Here is a 23,215-nt window from a genome sequence, read left to right on the forward strand (position 1 = left end):
ATAAAAAAACAAAAACTACCCCTAATTTACCACATATAAGTAATAATTACCTTATATTATACACAATGGTTATTATATAAACATTTCTCATATCTTCAAGTATCATTAAGAAGTTTCCTTTTCTGTCATAAATTATCAGTAAATCATTTTGTGATTAAAAAATGAGGTTATATGCCTCGTTTTTTCTTTTTAACTTTTTATAATGGAGAATTCCAAGCATATGCAGAAGTAGACCAAACAGAATAATAGTAAGTAGACGAAACAGGTACATTCTCGCTTATCAATCACTGCACTTCAGTAACTATCACCTGTGGTTCCTCTTGTTTTATTTTTACTCTCGTTTTCTCTCCCCTTTCCCATATTACTTTGAAGCAAATTTCAGACATCATATCATTCCATTCATAAATATGTCAGTATATACTTTTAAAAACTTTTCAGAGCACAACCATAATACCATTAGTAAACTGAAAAATATTAACAATACTTTCTTAATATCATCAAATACCCAGTAGGTTGAATTAATATCGTCAAATACCATTAACAAATTTAAAAATATCAACAGTACTTTCTTAATATCATCAACTGCCCGGTAGGCTTTCAAAATTGTATTTAGTTTCTTTATTTCAGTCAGGATACAAACAAGAACCACACATTGCAATTAAGTCTTTTTATCCTGTGGCGCTTTCTTTCATCTCCCCCCACCACCCCGATTTTTCAGTTGAAGAAGTATATTGTCTTGTACATTTTCTCATAGTGTGGATTTTGCTTATTGCATCTGTGTGTCGTAATGTGTCTCTGTGTCTCCTATATTCCTTGTAAATTGGTAGTTGATTCCAGAGTTTTATAGAATTCAGATTCGGGTCTTTTTTAGCAAAACTGCTTCATAGGAAACTGTTGCACTCTTCTGTCAGAGGACGTGCACTATATAATTTGCTGTTTTTATAATTTTATTTATTTTGGCTGCGCTGAGTCCTCGTTGCTGCGTGGGCTTTACTCTAGTTGCGGGAAGCGGGGGCCGCCCTTTTTCTGGCTCCTGGGCTTCTCGCTGCAGTGGCGTCTCCAGCGCAGCAGGGCTCTAGGGCACAAGGGCCGCAGTTGTTGACGCACATGGCTCGGTAGTTGTGGCTCCCAGGCTCTGGAGCACAGGGAGCATAGTTTTGGTGCTTGGGCTTAGTTGCCCCCCAGCATGTGGGATCTTCCTTAACCAGGGATTGAACCTGTGTCTCCTGCATCAGCAGGCAGATTCTTCATCACTGAGCCAGCAGGAAAGCCCCTCTAATTTACTTTTCTTTTGTCATATTTAATGCCAGAACTCGTTAGTTCAGTAGGCATTGCAAAATCATGGTATTTAAATTCTGTCACTTTTATTTCGTGTATTATTTGGAACCGTTTTCTAAAGAGATGACATCCCTTCATCTGTTATTAAGTTTTTCAATGGCTCATACGATTGGAAAGGCAGGATAAACGTTTCTTTTCATATACCAGGTTTAAAACAATGAATTGGTTCCCAACACCCTCCAATGAAACCTAATTAAAAAATATTTATCTTTAGGAATTTGTACACAAAACTGAAGTGCTGTTGATGTTTCAACCCACTGCAGTTAGTATTTTCATTGATGATCACTTGCTCCTGCTTCAATCAAGGGGAGTTTCTTCAAGTTATTCCTGCGTTGTTTTGATACAATCTTGGTAGTCTGAAAACTTCCATGCTCTCTGATATAACAAGGTGCTTTAGTCTTAACCCTCACATTTTCTGGCCCAGTTCTAGTATTTAGTATCATTTATTTCTTTAAGGCACCCTAGTGGGAGTCCTTTTACATGGAAATGTATGTGAAACACGCAGTTTGGACCATTGTCCTTGTTGCTACAGGTGCGTGCTCATCACACAGTCATATTCGACTCTGCAACTGTAGCCTGTCAGGCTCCTCTGAGCATGGGATTTTGCAGGCAAGAGTACTGGAGTGGGTTGCCATTTCCTATTGCAGGGTTGCTGCTGGATTTATCTTTGTGTCTAGCCCCTTCAGAAAGACCTAGGAAAGAAAAACTAAGATGAAACACTTCATGAGTTGAAACTGATTCCTCCAGTTAAATTTAGGAGCATGAAGAATTTAGAAGCAAAAAATATTCCTTTAATGTAAAAGGAACACTGTACCCCTGCTCCCATCTGTTCAGTCAGACAGAAAGTCCAGTCTTTTTCCTACAACTCTTAGAAATTTCAGTACCTGAAGAATGTTTATATATTCTACAAATCTAACCTGGAGGTTCTTTGCTGCCTTTCCCCTATCTATTCCCTGAGCCCCTGTTGCTCCGTTATCCTTCTAGGTCACTCTGGAGTTCTCAGAACATGAGACTTCTTTCTAAGATTGTACATAGTCCCGCCCCTTAACTCTTTCAAATCCATTTTAGGCTTTAGTGAAGTATTTAAGTAAAGCTTTACTGAGTACCCAGTCACATCAGAAGTACAGGCTCTAAGCAATTTATAGTCTCAGTCTGAGGATCACTGCCTACTCTGCAGATTACCGCAAGATAGGTTCCAATTTATTCACCATATCCAGTGTCCTCCACGCGGAATCCAAGATTTCCCCTTTTTTGATGTTGGAGGAAGAGTGTTCCCTTCTTTGCCTGTCTCAGGTGTACCCTCTTGTCCTGGCTTGATAACAGTAGGAATGTCCAGGAGTAACTTCATCTGTATGCACAGGGTGCAATCTGATTCTCCACACAGTCTAGTTGAAGTAGTCACCAGGGGTGTCACCACGAGGGTCAGCATTTTCGTCATGACGAACAATGGTGTTTAGGCCCTGGCCTTTGCCTGTTTGATCAGCACCTCTTCTGCCTCTGCCCCATACCTTTGCTGTCGTCATCTGATCCTATATTGCTTCATGTTCTCTTTCACCTTTTGTGCCTTTGCTGTTGCTGTTCCCATCATCAAAAGCTTTGTACTTGTGCAGTACTCTCTATATTCTTCTTCTCTAATGCATTACATAATTTATTATAATTTTACATTTTCTTCTCTGTTTCCTATTCAGGGAAATCATTGAATAGAAAGATTTAGTTTTTTAATCTCTATATTTTTGGTGCCTGGTATAGTACTTCAGTTCAGTTCAGTCACTCAGTCGTGTCCAACTCTTTGCGACCCCATGAACTGCAGCACGCCAGGCCTCCCTGTCCATCACCAGCTCCCAGGGTCTACCCAGACCCATGTCCATCGAGTTGGTGAGGCCATCCAACCATCTCATCCTCTGTCATCCCCTTCTCCTCCTGCCCTCAATCTTTCACAGCATCAGGATCTTTTCAAATGAACTTAGTACTTAGGTATAGTACTTAGAACTAAGAAATTGTTCCGTTCAGTTCAGTTGCTCAGTTGTGTCTGACTCTTTGCAACCCCATGAACTGCAGCACACCAGGCCTCCCTGTCCATCACCAACTCCTGGAGTTTACCCAAACTCATGTCCATTGAATTGGTGATGCCATCCAGCCATCTAATACTCTGTCGTCCCTTTCTCCTCCTGCCCTCAATCTTTCCCAGCATAAGGTTCTTTTGAAATGAGTCAACTCTTCACATCAGGTGGCCAAAATATTGGAGTTTCAGCTTCAGCATCAGTCCTTCCAAGAAACACCCAGGACTGATCTCCTTTAGGATGGACTGGTTGGATCTCCTTGCAGTCAAAGGGACTCAAGAGTCTTCTCCAACACCACAGTTCAAAAGCATCAATTCATCAGTGCCCAGCTTTCTTTATAGATCAACTCTCACATCCATACATGACTACTGGAAAAACAGTAGTCAAAATTCTTCTTGCCACCTCTTCTTAATATCTTCTGCTTCTGTCTTCTGCCATTTCTGTCCTTTATTGAGCCTATCTTTGCATGAAATGTTCCCTTGGTATCTCCAGTTTTCTTGAAGAGATCTCTAGTCTTCCCCATTGTATTGTTTTCCTCTATTTCTTTGCGTGGATCACTTAGGAAGGCTTTTTATCTCTCCTTGCTATTCTTTGGAACTCTGCATTCAGATGCTTATATCTTTCCATTTCTCCTTTGATTTTCGCTTCTCTTCTTTTCACAGCTATTTGTAAGGCCTCCTCAGACAGCCATTTTGCTTTTTTGCTTTTCTTTTTCTTGGGGATGGTCTTGATCCCTGTCTCCTGTACAAAGTCATGAACCTCTGTCCATAGTTCATCAGGCACGCTGTCTATCAGATATTGGCCCTTTAATCTAATTTTCACTTCCGCTGTATAATCATAAGGGATTTGGTTTAGGTCATACATGAATGGTCTAGTGGTTTTCCCCACTTTCTTCAATTTAAGTCTGAGTTTGGGTATCAGGAGCTCATGATATGAGCCACAGTCAGCTCCCGGTCTTGTTTTTGCTGACTGTATAGAGCTTCTCCATCTTTGGCTGCAAAGAATATAATCAGTCTGATTTCGGCATTGACCATCTGGTGATGTCCATGTGTAGATTCTTCTCTTGTGTTGTTGGAAGAGGGTGTTTGCTATGACCAGTGCGTTCTCTTGGCAAAACTGTATTAGCCTTTGCCCTGCTTCATTCTGTACTCTAAGGCCAAATGTGCTTATTACCCCTAGTGTTTCCTGACTTCCTACTTTTGCATTCCAATCCCTTATAATGAAAAGGACATCTTTTTTGGGTGTCAATTCTAGAAGATCTTGTAAGTCTTCATAGACCCATTCAACTTCAGCTTCTTCAGCATTATTGGTTGGGGAATAGACTTGGATTACCGTGATATTGAATGGTTTGCCTTGGAAACAAACAGATACCATTCTGTCGTTTTTGAGATTGCATCCAAGTACTGCATTTTGAACTCTTTTGTTGACCATGATGGCTACTCCATTTCTTCTAAAGGATTCCTGCCCACAGTAGTAGATATAATGGTCATCTGAGTTAAATTCACCCATTCCAGTCCATTTTAGTTCGCTGATTCCTAAAATGTCAAAGTTCACTCTTGCCATCTCCTGTTTGATCACTTTCAATTTGCCTTGATTCATGGACCTGACATTCCAGGTTCCTATGCAATATTTCTCTTTACAGCATCAGACCTTGCTTCTATCACCAGTCACATCCACAACTGGGTGTTGTTTTTGCTTTGGCTCCATCCCTTCATCCTTTCTGGAGTTACTTCTCCACTGACCTCCAGTAGCATATTGGGCATCTAGCGACGTGGGGAGTTCCTCTTTCAGCATCCTATCATTTTGCCTTCATACTGTTCATGGGTTCTCAAGGCAAGAAGACTGAAGTGGTTTGCCATTTCCTTCTCCAGTGGACCACATTTTGGCAGACCTCTCCACCATGCCCGCCCATCTTGGGTGGCCCCCACAGGGCATGGCTTAGTTTCATGAGTTGGACAAGACCGTAGTCCATGTGATCAGATTGGCTAGTTTTCTGTGGTTGTGGTAAGAAATTGTAGAAGTTTGTGTATCTCCTTTTTCACTTTTAAAGGAGAGTTTTCATTTTCAAAAGAAAGCCTTATCTGGGATTAGTTTGTAGATTATAGAACAAAACCGAAACAATCCGATTCAAAAATTGGTGAGGAGTTTTACTCGGCAGTTCTTCAAAGAAGTTATACTGATAGCCAATGAGCAGATGAAAAGGTGTTCAGACACTACTTGATGTTTAGAAAACGTATATCAAAACCACAATGAGATACCACTTCACACCTGGTAGTGTGGCTTAATTAGAAAATAAATAAACCTAACATAACAAGTATTGGTAAAGATTTGGAGAAATTGGAACCCATGTGCACTGCTGGTAGGAATGTAAACTTGTAAATCTGATGTGGAAAAAAGTATGACAATCCCTTCAAAATTAAAAAAAAAGGAATTACCTTAAGATTCAGTTAGTCCGCGTTTTAAATATAATTTCATTTATTTCTGACTGTGCCGGGTCTCTGTCGCTGCGCGGACTTTTCTGCAGTTGCGGTGAGCGGTGGCTACCCTCTAGGTGCCGCGTGCAGTTTCTCACGCGCAATAACTTCTCCTGTTGCGAAGCATGGGCTTCAGTGGTTGTGGCACCTGGGCTCTAGAGCACAGGGTCAGTAGTTTATCGCAGGGGCTTAGTTGCTCCGTAGCACATGGGGTCCTCCCAGATCAAGGATGGAACCTGCATGTCCTGCATTGGCAGGCAGATTCTTTACCCCTGAGCCACAGGGAAGACCCCAGCTATTCCAGTTTTGGGTATGTACCTGAGAGAAAAGCTGAGACTTGAAGATGTATTTGGATACCCATTTTCATATTTTAGGAAGTATTACTTACAGTAACCAAAAGATGGAAGCAGTGCAAGTATCCATTGATGGATAAGTGGATAAACAGAAGGTGGTACACATATACAGTGGAATATTGTTCAGCCTTTACCAGGGAGGGACCTCTGACACGTGCTGCAGTGTGGAAGAACCTTGAAGACATTACGCTCAGTGAAACAAGACATTCACAAAAGGACAGCTATTGTATGATTTCACTCACATGAGGCATTTAGAAGCATCAAACTCAGAGATAGGAGTAGAATGCTGGTTGCCAAGGCCTGAGTGTGTTGTGAGGAATGGAGACTTCTTTAATGAGTGTAGAGTCTCAGTTTTGCAAAATGAAACAAGTTCTGGAGATGGAAGGTGGCGATGGTTGCCTGACAGCCTGAGTGTACTTAATGCCACTGAACTGTACACGTAAAAGTGGGTAAAATGATAAATTTCATGTTATGACTATTTTACCACAATTTAAGAAAAAAAGAAAAAGGAGGCCAGTAAGAGGAGAAAAAAAAGTTGGTTAGTAAACTAAACACAAAATAGAAGTTTGAAAAAGCACCTGCATGTTTCTGCTTTTGCTTCCCTTTGACCTCCTTGAGAACATGCCCTGGTTAACTAGCTGCAGGGTCAAGACTGACACGTGGAGGACGGCTGAGCTGTGTGAGCTGAGGCCAGCCCACACCATGTAGCCCTCAGCTGACCACAGACTCAGGAGCAGGCACAGCCAAGAGCAGCCAGATGTGGCCCAGATCAGCAGAAGTTCCCTGGTGCCCCATTGACTGTGAGGAATAATAATGGAGAAATGTTTTCTTGTTGTTTTTTGGGGGGGGAGGAAGGGGAGTTTTTTAAAGAAAACGAAAAAAGGAAAGTCTTACTTACATTCAGGTGCTGTATTTGTTCTAAAACCCTGTGTATTTCACTGGAACCTGCAGAACTCTCTTGTCTAATAAAAATGAGGACTGTATTTGACTTGTGTCGTGAACCGTGCAGTAGGTTAATAGTAAACACTGGGCAGCTCTTTAATTCTCAGGCTGTTATATCCCACTGTCTCTCCTTTATTTGAATTTTATGTGTGGGAAAGTAAAAATCTCATTTTTCATTAAGTTGTTAAAGTATAAAATTTGCTTCACAAAATAAATATATACCCTTTCTTGACATCTAGAAGAACTCCCTTGTTTTCCTTAAACTCAGTCCTCCAGTTTGAACTTCCGTGTAAGCACATAGCTTAAGAGGCTTTGTGCTTTGGGAGGCTTTTTGTAGGCTCACAAGGTGCAGTGAGTAGTTGGATGGATTGTGGACCAGGCGCATGTTCACATCTGAATGGAACAGGCTGCAATGGTGATAGGTGGGAGGCTGTTTGGATTTTCCTGCTGAGGTTGTATTTCTCTCCTCTGCCACCGCTGGACTGAACAAGCGCTCCCACCCCGTTGGCGTGTCCTACCACTTCTTGCCAAAGGCCTGTTCACTGACCCTTATCTTTGTTCTCTATCCCACTAACAGTCTTACATGCCCAGAAGAAAGCCTTCAAAACAATTTTTTTGAAGTAGACCCTATGAATTTTTTCATTATGAGAATCCAATGAAATGGTATCAGCAAAATGCAGTTATTACTTGCCAGCTAAACAGAATCTTTTATTAAAATTGAATCTTATTTGTATGTTACAGCTGTTTCTAAGGACCTTGCCAAGTAGTTTTGCTGGATGTGTAAAATGCTGTTGTAACTAATGCCTTTATAACTTATCTCTGTATGTGATAAATAAGGTATTTTAATGTCCCACTAAAGGACCAATAGTAATTTTGCTTTTTTTATTTCGTTAGATTATAAGTAAGAAGGGGAGGGGAGTTCAGAACCAAAGCGAAAGAGTCATTTTCATTACCATCTATCCATAAATGTCCATATCCACTATACAGAGACATAAAAATATCATTTTTTTGATTTAGTGCCTTTAATTGTAGGAGTATCCATTTTTATATTATAAGAGATTTTGTGAAAGAATTGCTTTTTGTGCTGACAAAGGAATATTTATAAAAAGTGTTTTCAACAAGAGCTGAACAGCACATATTGTATAGCCAACAGTGGTGTGATTAGCAGAGCTGGAAGAAGTAGGGAGCTCTAATACTCAACCACATAAGTTACAACTAACATCTCCTCTCCTATAAAGCAGCAGTAACTCAAATGCTACAAAAGTCTTTCAAGTTCATAAAAATGGAATTCTACTCATACTAATTGTTTTCATTAACTATTGATGGGAATACGTGAGTTTGGACTTAAATTATTTTAAGTAAAATAATCAAGCATATATGATATTTGAAAATTGTACTCTGTGTACATAAAATTGTTTATAAATTGTATCTCATTCCTGTTGATATTAAGGTCTGCCACAATGTTTCCAGTGTGATTCCATTTTCAAGTATCTGTTTATAGACATATTTTCAGGAGTGTGTCACATACATAAAATGAGCTGTATCTGTAAGAAAAATGATTATAATAGAATTATATGCCTGGAGAAGGAAATTGCAACCTCCTCTAGTATTCTTGCCTGGAAAACCCCATGGACAGAGGAGCCTGGCGGGCTGCAGTTCATGGAGTTGTAAAGTGTCAGACATGCCTGAGTGTGTATGCACACACACATACACTCTCACACCCACACAAATGTGCACGCACGCGCGCACTCTCTCTCTCTCTCTCTCTGCATTATGAGGAGACACCATAGGCGTGCCTTTTAGTTCTGCATTCAGAGCTGCTTTGAAGGTGTCATCCACTTGGTATGAGTAGAATGCTAGATTTCTGATTTAAAAAGTAGATATACAACATATATGCACATATGCAACTGAATCCCCTTGCTGTGCACTTGAACATTGTTAGTCAACTATACATCAATAAAATACATATATTAAGACAAAAAATATTAGAATTATGTGGAAGTTTTCCCATAGTATACATTTAGCAAATACTGCTGCTGCTGCTGCTAAGTCGCTTCAGTCGTGTCCGACTCTGTGCAGCCCCATAGATGGCAGCCCATGAGGGTCCCCCGTCCCTGGGATTCTCCAGGCGAGAACACTGGAGTGGGTTGCCATTTCCTTTTCCAATGCGTGAAAGTGAAGTCGCTCAGTTGTGTCCGACTCTTAGCGACCTTATGGACTGTAGCCCACCAGGCTCCTCTGTCTATGGAATTCTCCAGGTAAGAGTACTGGAGTGGGTTGCCATTTCCTTCTCCTTAGCAAATACTACTATTTGTTTAAGTAAACTTGTGAAATCAAAGAAAACATTGTGTGCAAAGCTTAACTTAAATCACAAACAGGTCTAATCCTCATTCTTAAGTGGATAATATAGCCTGACTAGCTTTTTTAAATGAACTGAATTATTTATGCATATTTATATCCATTTTAAGTCCCCAGAGTTTTAATACGAAACTACAATTTTATTTGGTAATCTTGTCCATGTTTTACAGGAATTCTCTTTCTGAAGCTGAATTAATGTAATTAACAGCCTTTCTTCTGTATTATTTTTCTAATCATTCTCTTAAGAAAGAAAAGTTCTGAGACAGATAATGTAAAAAATGTCCTTTTGAAGGAATTCGATTTTATATTCCTTGTAGTAATTGCAATGTAATATTGTCAATTTGTTAAGATCAAATCTATTTTAGTTTGAAAATGTGAGGAAAATTTATTATTTTCTTCTATTGAGAAACTCCTCACTTAACATAATGCTTTAATCTCTTAAAGCTGAAAAAAAGTAGAAATCGGCTTTGAAGTTGTTTTCCCCTCCAGTTCCCCTGTTGTTTCATCACCAGTCTAAAATTCTGACTGATGAGAAGACAGACCTAACCATGCATAAACTTTGGAGTGACATTGATCCATATTTTGCAAACACACACTGAGTTTAGTTTTATATTTTGACAGCCTCCTTGAAAGAGACAAGAATATTTTCTTTTTGTCTTTTCTTTATAAGAAGTTATAATCAGGGCCAGGAATATATTTACAAAATGTCATACCATAAAAACAAATTATAATAGCTGTTGTTTCAGTACCAGAGATTTCATGGTGGATTAATAAGATTTTTTTTTGTGCTGTTATGACTTTTTTTCCTTAGTAGGAGATTGTGTAAGCCAGTTTTCTAAGTGAGGAAAATGAAAATAGTCAGGTGCAATCATTTCTCTTCTAATTGATGAAAATAGTTATTTTGGAATATTTAATGTATATACCTGGAAGAAAGTGAAAGTTGCTCAGTCTTGTCCAACTCTTTGCAACCCTATGGACTATACAGTCCATGGAATTCTCTAGGCCAGAATACTGGAGTGGATAGCTTTCCCCTTCTCCAGGGGATCTTCCCAACCCAGGGATCAAACCCAGGTCTCCCTCTTTGCAAGCAGATTCTTTACCAGCTGAGCCACAAGGGAAGCCCAAGAATATTGGAGTAGGTAGCATATCCCTTTTCCAGTGGATCTTCCTGACCCAGGAATCAAACTGGGGTCTCCTGCATTGCAGTTGGATTCTTTACCAACTGAGCTATCAGAGAAGTCCATATACCTGTATGTCTATTCCAAAAAACAAGTATTTTGTTAGGTTGAAATGCAGTAGATAGACCAACCAATTTCCAAATGAAATCTTGCAAACGAAAACTCAGCTGTAAGAACATCCCACTTTGGAGTATATTACATATGTTAATTCTTTTAACCCCTCACAAACACCTTCCAAGATAGGTAGTATTATTACTATCTTTTGCAGGAGCAGAAGTTGATACACCGTGAGGTTAAACCAGTTGTACAAAGTCACACAGATGGTGGATAGAACAAGAGTTTAAACACTGCACAGTGTGTGCACACAGCTTTGTGTGTGTGTGTGTGTGTGTGTGTGTGTGTATGTGCTGGGTTATGATTTAAAATGACAAATTTCTTGCTATGAATTTTGGCCCAGAAGCTTGGGAAACACTGCAGTATGCTATTCTGCTTTCTGTGCTTGGCATCAATTGCTGAGTCTGTTTTAATGTTATTTTATCAAGTTGCTTTTCACCTCTTATGCTGAAGTGTATGGTTAGGTGCAACCAGCATTCTATTGCTTGAAAAGTGTTTTTCCTAGTTGCTGCCTCCTGGTGCGTTTGTCCCAGGTTATGCCTCCAGCTTTTTGACCAAACCTGTTTTATGGAAAAGATGAATGTTGTTTAACTCTAGAGAATACCTGATGTTTCCTGAGCATTCATTTTCTTTTTCATTTAATGATTGTTTATTGAGTAATAGTTTCTCTTAGTTTCTGGAAATTAGATAGTCTTCTAAGTTACTGTTCTACTGAAAAATAAACTGAAGATTGGTGAGGGGGAAAGCAGGAATGGTCAAACTATAATCAGTAGTTTATAATGGTCAAGCTATAATGTATATTTGTTGGAGCATACATTCTTCAAATGAAGGAAAATGCTACAAGAGTTCAAGGTAGAGGGATAAGAAAAATCATGCATTTTTAAAACTTCAGAATGTAAGCACAGTGTGAGTTGTTATTTTGCTTAAGAATCAAGACAAGCAAATTGCTCTACTCTGGATCAAAGTGTTTCTAAAGAGTAAATTATGAAATAAATGAAAAGATCTGAACAAGGTTGTCCTAAATTTATTTACTTGCTGATTAGTTGCTGTTGTTCATCCTTGTATTTATTGTGGTTTTTTCTCTCTTTGTTTAAAGCACAAGTAGATGATTTCCCCCATCCCTGTCTCCTTCATATCTCCTACCATCTGGCTGTGTATTTTTATATGTGAGATGTTTCTCCTAACACACACACACATAATATACAGCATTCATCCTGACCTGTAATTGACTACCGGACATTTAACTGTTGTTGATCAGACAGCACTTCTTTATCTCTTTAAATTTTAAGTGCTGTTTCTGACAAATGCCAGTCCTTTTAGTGGGCTCTGCAACAGATACACTGGGAATCAATATACCATCTAGATGTCACAGAGGGAAAAGAACACTCTTTTGGTGGGGAGGGGAGTGTTGTTTTAAAATGATGGGCATTATAACTTTTACTATATTTTTCTATTTATTGGGCTTCAGTTAAACCAAAGGAATTCAAAGTTAAAACAACTTTATTATATTATAATGGTAAATAGTGGATTCTAAAGCATTTAAATAAAATATAAGTACAGAGAAAGAAATTAAAATTATCCCACACTTGGCTGTTTTCTATTGGCTGACAAAATATATTAAATATATTTCAAGCTTGGCACCAAATATGCTGTTGTATGCCACATGGATCTTAGAGATTTTGGTTTGAATTACAGTCCCTGGCCTTGGGGAGTTTATAGTCCAATCAGCGAAAGGAATGATATGGGGAAGTTTAGAATCTTTTTGTAGGATTGTGACGGAATCTCAAGTTGGTGCTTTTAAAAAACATTTTATATATGTACTCTTCTTTAGTCCCTTCGACCACACTGTAACGAATGTGTTATTATCTTTATTTTACACGTAGGAAACCGAGGTATAGTGAGGTTAAGAAACTCTCCAAGGACATAGATTTCCTAATTGTTGAAGGCTAGGATCTGGCCTCAGCTGTGTCCCTATCACTGATCTGGTAGACTTTAGGTACAACTAGAAAGAATAGTTTTGGTTGAACAGTGGCATTTATGTCTACTTCTTCCCAAAATGGGACTACCTTTCCCTTTATCTCGGCAAAAGACTAGAAGTTTACTTTTTGGAGAAATTGCACCAGACAAGTCTCTGATTGGAGAACAGGAAGAACAGCAGAGGGGGAGTTGAAGAGTAAGGAATGGAAAGCAGGAGGATTAACAGAAGGCTTTAAGTACTGAAGGGTGAAGGCCCCCAGACCCCTTTGCTGTCATGATATCAGCACTCCGACAGCCAGGCTTATACCAGCCCCAAAATGTGAGGCGGAAAATTGTGTTACTCTTGGGACATACTGATTGTCTCAATGAAAAGACCTCAAATGTACTGACATTTTAGGGATCCTACTTGGAGCCTATATGATTTTGCTTCCTTAAAAGTCACATTTCTGTTTACACTCAGTGACTGAAGTCAGCTCTTCTGTGCCTCATTCTTAGAAATGAAGATACGACCAAGTACTAGCAAGCATTTAAAGACAGCCTTCAATGTGAAGGACGGTAGAGACTAAATTGAATAGAACAATAAAAGAAACCAGAGGAAACAAAGACAATTTAAGAAGCAGAAGCCTTAAAAGCAAAGCAGAATAAATACCCTCATAGAGAAATGCTATTGCATTAATAGAAAAAGAAAACATTACTATAGAATGTCGAGAGTGAGTACAGATGCTTTCTAAAAGGCATATCCAAAATGAAAGGAGGTATAGCTTGGAAAGATAAAATTCAGTAACTAGAGTAGGAAAGTTTTGGATTTAAATAGGCTTGTGTCCGCCTGCCTCCATTTATTGGGAAGGACCTGTAGCAGAGTACTTCATCTGAGGGTCCCTGAATAGCAGACTGCTCTTTATATAGTATTTGTTACAATACTGAAGAAAATTTTTCGTGAGTACACTGACCTTTCAAAACTTTAAATTATTACATGTACAGTGTGATATATTTTGTTTAAAGTACGGCTGTTCAACACTTTGCCCATAATTTAAAATTAAGTTTAGCAAAATGAGGACATATATAGGTGTATATATATACACACATACATATATATGGGGCAATATATTGGTGTGTTTAGAGGATTTGCTGCAGTTTTTTTTTTTTTAACTTAGGATAATGATCCATTGGTTTTGCACAAACTATTTTTTACAATTTGCATCTTTTAATTATTAGTACTATGTATGGCAGATTTGTTTTTTTTTACTAGAAGTTACCTTGTGGAAGTTTTTTTATGACTCTAACAGGGGTTAAGCCCACACTTAGTTTAAGCAACCTTCACTGACATTGTTTTTTTAACATTAGTCAGAAAATGATAAACTGAAGTTACTGAAATGGATTGTGGTTAATATTACTGTCAGGGAGATGAATAATCTTGACATGTACCAGCAACACACTGCCAGTCCAGTAATCCTTCTCAAAGTTAAGTATTTATTCTCAAATCATCGTTAAGTTACTGTGGTGTGGAGTGATCATTTATTTTTATTTATAAATAAATTATTTTATTTACATGATGTTACCAGTTTTATCCTGTCATACTTCCTGTTTTCTTGGTTTAGTGCTCCGAGTACCAGGGTAGATCCAAGTAAGGAGCATATACCTACCATGAACTTGTATAAAAATTTTTTTGAAACACCTTGAAAAAAACTTTATGTTCAATAAGTACTGAAATTGTCCTTCTAATTTCAGGCTGGGGCATTTTTTTAAGAGGGTAAATATAGTAAGAAACCATTTTTAAAAGCCTGCATACATTTGTAGCTTTCTTTATATCCTTATGTTAACTTTTCATTCTTGTATTTCCCTGTGACAGTAAAAACTTAATTTATGGGAATGTGTAATAGTCCGCTTTTTAAAATAAGTAATGTATTAATGTATCTTTTAGTCACATGTCCACATTCCTGTCCAAGTCTTTATTCTCCAAATCCACTTATTAGAGTAAGCACATTTATTCAACATAAACACTTATTTATAATGCCCTGATTATATTAAATGTGTTTAGTCAAATAATTGATTATTAAGCATGTTTTGGGCACCATTCACAGGATTATTGCCAAGAGACTGGTAAATTCACATATATATATGTATATATTAATATTTGAGAGAATGTCCTACTGAAAAAGTTAAAATCTTCTGATTTTCATTACATGCTTTTTATTACCTGACGATGGTTTGACTTTTCTAAGAACAAATTGTGTCAAACATAACTATTATTACCCTCTGGTATTGTTGCAGCTGGTGCTACTTATTTTTGTCTATATCATGAAAAACCCAGATAGCATATTGAAAAGCAGAGACATTACTTTGCTGACAAAGGTCTGTGTAGTCAAAGCTATGGTTTTTCCAGAAGTCATGTACGAATGTGGAAGTTGGACCATAAAGAAGACTGAGTGCCAAAGAATAAATGCTTTCAAACTGTGGTTCTGGAGAAGACTCTTGAGAGTCCCTTGGACAGTAAGGAGATCAAACCAGTCAGTCCTAAAGGATATCAACCTTGAATATTCATTATAAGTACTGAGGCTGAAGCTGAAGCTCCAATACTTTGGCTGCCTGATGCAAAGAGCCGACTTATTGGAAAAGACCATGATGCTTGGAAAGATTAAAGGCAGGAAGAGAAGGGAGTGACAGAGATTGAAATGGTTGGACGGCATCACTGATTCAATAGACGTGAGTTTGAGCAAACTCAGGGAGATGATGAAGGACAGGGAAGCCTGGCGTGCTGCAGTCCACAGGGTCGCAAGGAGTCAGACATGACTGAGCGACTGAACAACAGCAACATCATGTATTATAGTTGTGAAATAATAGTTGAGGTTCATGTTTTTTTTACAAATGAAGTCCAGTTCTTCCAATACCACTTGTTGAAAAGACTGTCTTTTCCCATGAATTATCTGGGAACCTCTACTGAGATTAAATTGGATGTATATGTATAGGTCTATTTCTAGAATTTATTCTGGTCAATAATCTATCCTTGTATCAATAGCACACTGTCTTGTTTACTGTATGTAGTTTTATAGTTAGTCATAATATGAGGTCATGTGAATCCAGCTATTTCTTCTTTCTTAAACTTGTTTTGGCTACTCTAGGTTTTCTGGAATCAGCTTGTCAATTCTGCTGTTTTGGTTGGGCTTGCATTTAATTGGTAGGCCATTTTTACCAAAAATTATAGCGATACTGAGTCTTTCAATCCACAAATATGGTTTATCTTCCATTCATTTAGGTCTTCTTTAATTTCTGCCTGAGGTTTCTTGGCTTTTAGTGTTGTATGCTAAAAATTTCAATTTATCCTTAAATTTTTCTTTCTTTCTTTTTTTTTTTTTTCATTTCAAACTCTTCAAAGTTTATAGGAACACAGTTGAATTTTTTTAGATTGACCTTGTGTTTTACAACTTTTGTTTGACTCAACTATTCATACTAGCAGCTTTTTTGTACACTTTTGGGGACTTCCTGCATATCCACATGAATACTCACTGCATTATATAATGCTGACCATAAGTGCTGAGAGGGCCTTTTCTTTTATCTTATGGGAAAAGCATTTACTCTTTCATCATTAAGGATAATAATAGCTATAGGTTTCGTATGTTTCTATTGTGTTTTTTGGTGGTGTTTTCAGCTTTGTTTCCCTTACTATTTTTCTTTCTACTTGATTTGGATTCAATTTTAATTTCTCTTCTTTTTATTTTTTTAGTATCTTAAAGTGGAAGATTTAAACTATTCCTTTCCGACTTCTTTTTCTTTCTAATACAAGCATTAAATGTTACAAATTTTCCTCAGAACACTGATTTTTGTAAGGTCCAACAGATTTTTATATATTGTGTTTTCATTTTTATTCCATTCAATGTATTTTCTGATTTTCCTTATGACCCATAGATTCTTGAGTTTCTCATTGACCCATAGATTCTTTAGAAGAGTGTTGTTTCCTTTCCACAGGTTTAAAGGTTTGTCATGTCTTTCTCTTGTTGCTTCCTAGTTCAATTCCATTATGATTGGAAAACACACTTTTTTGTGATTTCTTTTAAGTTAGTTGAAATTTGGTGTATGGCTTAGAACATGGTCTACGTTGGGAATATCCTTACTAACTTTATTTTTACTGCAGGACACTTCATTTACAGTGTTGTGTTAGTTTCGGGGTACAGCAAACTGAATCAGTTATATATATACATATATCCTCTCTTGTTTAGATTCCCTTCCCATATACGCCATTACAGAGTGCTGAGTACAGTAGGTCCTTATTAGTTATCTGTTTTATGTGTAGTAGTGGGTATGCTGCTGCTGCTAAGTCACCTCAGTCGTGTCCGACTCTGTGCAACCCCATAGATGGCAGCCCACCAGGCTCCCCCGTTCCTGGGATTCTCCAGGCAAGAACACTGAAGTGGGTTGCCATTTCCTTCTCCAGTGCATGAAAGTGAAAAGTGAAAGTGAAGTCGCTCAGTCGTGTCCGACTCTTAGTGAGCCCACGGACTGCAGCCTAGTAGTGGGTCTACATCAGTGCAGATCTCCCAATATATCCCTCTCCCCCTTTATCCCCTGGTAACATAAGTTCGTTTTCTCCATCTGTGACTCTACCTCTGTTTTCTAATTAAGTTCATTTATACCCCTTTTTTAATTAAAAAAAATATATGATTTCACATAAAAGCAATATCATATGATACTTGTCTTTCTGTGTCTGGCTTATTTTACTCCATATGACAGTCTCTAGGTCCTTTCATGTCGGTGCATTATTTCACTCTTTTTTATGACTGAGTAATATTCCTTACTAATTTTTTATCTACCTATTCTGTTGATTACTGAGTGAGAAATGTTGACATCTCCAACTATAATTTTGATTTGTCTGTATCTTCTTTTTCACTTCTTTCATTTTTTGTTATATGTATTTTCAGCATTTGTTTTTGGGTATATGTTATGAGTTGAATTATGTCTCCCCAAAAGTTATGTTGAAATCCTAACCCCTAGCACCTGTGGACATGACCTTATTTGTAAATAGGGTCTTTGCAAGTGGAATGAAGTTAAGATCAGATCATTAAAGTGGGCCTAATTTCAGCATGACTGGTGTTTTCATAAGAAGATGAAAATATTATGGTAAGACAAATGGCAAAGGAGAGAACAGCATGCAGTGATGGAAATAGAAATTGGGAGTTATGTTGCTGCAAGGGAAAGAGTACCTGAGGCCACAAGAAGCTGGACGAGACCAAGAAAGATCCTCTGTTAGAAGCTTCAAAGAGAACGTGGCTCTGCCAATACCTTATTTGAACATCGAACCTCCAGAACTGTGAGACAGTGAATTTCTATTAATTTAAGTCACCCAGTTTGTGGTACTTTATCATAGGAGCCCTAGGAAACTAAGATAGTGCATACACATTTCAGATTGCTATGCTTTCTTCATAAACTGTTATTATCTTCATGTAGTATCTTGGCACCCCACTCCAGTACTCTTGCCTGGAAAATCCCATGGACGGAGGAGCCTGGTAGGCTGCAGTCCATGGGGTCGCGAAGAGTCGGACATGACTGAGCAACTTCACTTTGACTTTTCACTTTCATGTATTGGAGAAGAAAATGGCAACCCACTCCAGTATTCTTGCCTAGAGAATCCCAGGGATGGGGGAGCCTGGTGGCTGGCCGTCTGTGGGGTCGCACAGAGTCGGACACGACTGAAGCGACTTAGCAGCAGCAGCAGTATCTCCCATCACACCTATGATAGTCCATGTCCTGAAGTCTACCTTTTCTGATATTTATACAGACATGACAGTAGTTTATTATTATTATTACTTATAGTATCTTTTTCTATCATTTTAAAAAACCTGTCTATGACTTTATTTTTTTTTAATTTTTTTTTGTGGGAAACATATAATACAGTCTTGCTTTTATAGCCATTCTAATAATTTCTACATTTTAGTTGGGGTGTTGAAACCATTTACATTTAATGTAAATTTTTGTATAGTCAGTTTAAATGCATTTTCTTTCCACTTGTTTTTTATCCCTTATATCAGTTCTTTCTGTCTTATCTCCTTTTACCTGTTTTCTTTCAGATTGGGTTGTTTTATGATTTCAGTTTATCTTCACTGTGGCTTGTTATTTATACCTTTAAAAAATATAGTGGTTTCTTTGTGGTTTGAAATATGCATCTTTAACTTGTGATTTCTTTCAGAGGGAATTATTCCATGTGTAGCTTAAGTTTAGATTTGTCTGTGGCAAGAAGTCAGTTCAGGAGCCTCTCGTCACCATTTTGGACCAGATTTTAATGGTCCTAGGTTTTTTTTAAGTGTATGTATGAGTCTATCTGTGAATAAATAAATTTTGTTATAACAATATTGAGCCTCTTGGATGTTTGTCATTTTCATAATTACTTTTTTTTTAGTTGACCTTGGATTGTTAAGATTTTGGGGGGCTTCTTCCAGGTATTTAGCTCAACATGGGCATTGGATTATCAGATTATTTTAATTGATTTATGTGCCTTTCTCAAACAGATAAATAACTATACTGAAAAATCACTTAATATGAACTATAGCTGAATAATATTAAATCTACCAGTGTGAGCCTTTGAAATTATTTAGATTCAGTTAAGTACAATAAGTAGAATGGAATACTTTCTTTTACCCAGGATATGTTTATTAAATTGAAATCATACAGTGGGTATATGTTTAATGTTACTTGGAAGAGAGCTTGTTTTCAAGGGATTAAAAAATCCTCTGGTACGTGAAAACAAAAAAGTGCTTATTTGTTAACTTTAAAAGCTATAGTAGTTTGCCAATAAAACTTTTTCTCTGCGATATTAAATTAAATGTACAGTGTGTGAAGATAAGTGCCAAGCTGTTTCAGCCATATATAGCATATGACGAAATACCCTGAAAACTAATGTTGAGTTAAAATGCTTATCAGTCTGTTTGTTATATTCGTATAAAAGGGCTGCTACAACTGACACACAATAGTGGCTCCACCCCCGAATGGAGGCAGCATTGCTTAAATGATACAGGCTGTTCTTTTCTTTTCTTCTCCTTGTAGGTGGAAAAGGAAGGCAGGTGGTAGAGATGCACAGAATTCATTGGCTTCTTTAAAAAGTTTTAGCAACACAAGGAATTAAAGGCTTTCATTTGTGTTCGTAGATATGGATATATAAATACAAAAAAATTAAGAGAAAAGTAAAAACACAGCATTCTAAAGCGATCATACCCCAATAAAGTTAATTTTTTTTAAAAAAAAGGAAAGTGAAGCAATAAACTTTGATGACAATGCTTATTTTTATGTATTCATTTTTTTTTTAAAAAAAAAAAGCAGTTTTGCCAAGTGTCTTTTCAGTGTCCCCAACACAAAATATTCATCCCTGTCCCCCATTTGCGAAACCTTCTGCTAAATATCCGCTGTATTACATGTGTATGCATGCTCAGTTGCTCAGTCGTGTCCCGCTCTTTGTGATTCCATGGACTGTAGCCCACCTGGCTCCTCTGTTCATGGGACTTCTCAGGCAAGAATGCTGGAGTGGTTGTCATTTCCTGCTCCTGGGGATCTTCCCTACTCAGGGATCGAACCCAGGTCTCCTGCCTCTCCTCCGCTGGCAGGCGAATTCTTTACCACTGAGCCACCTGTGAAGCCCAAGCACATACATGGTATAGGTAAGAGTAAAGTATAAATACCATTATTTTTCAAAAGAGCATTTAACCCAAAAGTCCCACGAAAGGATTCCAGTGGTGCTATAGATTCAGCACCAACACTTTCATTAATCCACGTAACTCAAATTATTCTAGGATTTAATAGTCAGTCTAGTTAGAATCGGCTCTGAATCTCGCCTCAGCTATTGACAGTCATCTAACTTCTTCCCAGACTTGTTATTTTCATCTGTAAGTTGGGATTGCTAATGGTTTTGTATATTAAGGCATTGTTATAAATATAGGAAGGTAATATATCTAAGACTCTTAGATCCTTCACTTATATCCAATAAACAGTCACATTGTCATCAGAATAGCCCCTTTAATCTGTTTACCAGAGTTATTTTGTATAATCTTCTCAAGACAAATCATTATTCTCTAACCAGGAATGACCATCGTTTATGATGTCACATTTCCTAACAGTCCATCCTCTTGAATTTGAATTATTTTTGTTTAATTTGTTCATGAATATCGATTACCTTATACATAATTAACATTTGTTTATATAACCTGACATTTCTGTAGCGTTGGATTCATATGGTATTGAGTTCAACCATTTTGTTATGTTTTCCTTATACATAATTAACAATTTTTTAAAAATTTAGCCTGACATTTCTATGACATGTTGGGTTCGTATGGTATTGAATTCAACCGTTTTGTTGTCTTTTCCTGGGGTCACTTTGTAATTGCTCTTTTTCGGTATCTACAGGCCTGTCCTGCTTCCATGATAAATTAATACATAACCGCTTGCTTGTAAAGTCGTAAGAGTGAAGTTGCTCAGTCGTGTCCAACTGTTGGCAACTCCATGGACTGTAGCCTACCAGGCTCCTCTGTCCATGAGATTTTCCAGGCAATAGTACTAGAGTGGATTGCCATTTCCTTCTCCAGGGGATCTTCCCGACCCAGGGATCGAACCCTGGTCTCCCGCATTGTAGACAGACGCTTAACCACCTGAAACACCAGGGAAGTCCATGTTGCCACTAAACAGTGGCAAAGTCCTGCCTGACTCTTGGCGACCCTACGGACTAGCCCGCCAGGCTCCTCTGTCCTTTGGGTTCTCCACAGTCCTGCCTGTCTCTTGGTGACCCTACGGACCAGCCCGCCAGGCTCCTCTGTCCTTTGGGTTCTCCACAGTCCTGCCTGACTCTTGGTGACCCTATGGACTAGCCCGCCAGGCTCCTCTGTCCTTTGGGTTCTCCACAGTCCTGCCTGACTCTTGGTGACCCTATGGACTAGCCCGCCAGGCTCCTCTGTCCTTTGGGTTCTGTAGGCAAGAACTTTGGGGTGGGTTGCCGTGCCCGTCTCCAGGGGATCTTCCGGATGCAGGGATTGACCCTGCTTTTTTAATCTCCTGCATTGGCAGGCAGGTTGTTTATCATCAGTGCCACTGCAGAAGCCTGGTGTCTCCTAGATTTCTGTTAATTTTGAGCTCGGTTATTCAGGGTACTTATTATCTTCATTATTAAAATAGGGATGCCTAGCTCACATGTACTGTGAGAACGCACAATAATGTTTTATAAAATACAAAATATAGCCTGGGGATTATTAATTAGATAACTTCAGGTGCGATTTCCTAAAAATTTTAAAAAGAAAGCAAAAATTTAGAATATATGAACGGTACACTCTTTTCTTTTTACAACTAACTTTTACTAGTAATCAGATGAAAGAGTCTGTATTGGGTGGTTGTAAGGGTCTTTGAATCCAATACTCTTTGTTTTTAATTAATATAGTTCTAGATGATTGTAACTTGCTTGACATTTCATATGCTTTTCACAGTAAGATTTAGAGGCCCTTTGGATTTTTGAAAGATAATTCTGTTTTATGTCATGTTCTTGAAGTAGGGTAATGCAGTTTTGGGGTTTCTGTGTATTATTAGGCTTCTGACTGATAATGCACAGTATTGCTATTGCATTAAATGATTGTGATGCTTAATTACATTCTCTCCTAATAGACAACATTAATTTCACTAAGCTTTTTTAATGGTTTCTTTCTTAAATGTTCTTGATCAAATAAGCTGAAAATAGCAATAGTTATTATTACAAATAACATACTGTACGCCAAACACTGAACCGGGTACTTTATATGCAGTATTTCTGGATCTCCAGTAATTAGCAAAATTACTTCTCAGAAGTGGTAACAAAATTGTTTTGTCATGATATGCTTAAAAACCTGATTTAGGAAGTTTTGCTTTGCATTTATTATTCTGAAAGGTATCAGACAAGAAAAATAGAATACTTATGAATCTACCACAGTTGTCAATTTTGCTATTTGTGAAATTAATAATATATCCTATGGGTAGTGGAATTAGTTTTGTTTTGTTTTGCTATTTATACGTTTTCAAGAGTTCCGGTGTTCTTTTTTTCTTTCATTTGCCTATTCCTATTTTAATCCAAGTTCTTATTTGCATTTTTTAAATGTAAATACTTAATGTTGGTATTCCTGAGCCTCTAAATCGTTCCGTTTTATTTTAACCACTTTTTCATCTTGTTGTGATTAAGGTTCTGTTATTATTTTGTAGATTTAAAAAATAACCCAAACAAGGACTCTGAATCAACCTAGAGTGTGGGATGGGGAGGGAGATGGGAGGGAGGTTCAAAAGGGAGGGGTTATATGTATATCTATGGCTGATTCATGTTGAGGTTTGACAGAAAACAAAAAAAAATTCTATAAAGCAATTATTCTTCAATTAAAAAATAATTTTAAATATAAATATAGTTATATAGATCTATTTGTTAGCTTTTTGTAGTG

General features: G+C 37.7%; 1 protein-coding gene across 5 annotated transcripts in view; it reads left to right on the forward strand.

Moving 5' to 3' along the window:
• Positions 1-23,215, forward strand: part of LRBA (LPS responsive beige-like anchor protein) — a 748,427-nt gene that overhangs the window by 544,066 nt on the left and 181,146 nt on the right. The gene's annotated exons all lie outside the window — the stretch shown is intronic.

Source organism: Ovis canadensis, chromosome 17 (assembly GCF_042477335.2).
Source record: "Ovis canadensis isolate MfBH-ARS-UI-01 breed Bighorn chromosome 17, ARS-UI_OviCan_v2, whole genome shotgun sequence".
NCBI classification, from domain to species: domain Eukaryota; kingdom Metazoa; phylum Chordata; class Mammalia; order Artiodactyla; family Bovidae; genus Ovis; species Ovis canadensis.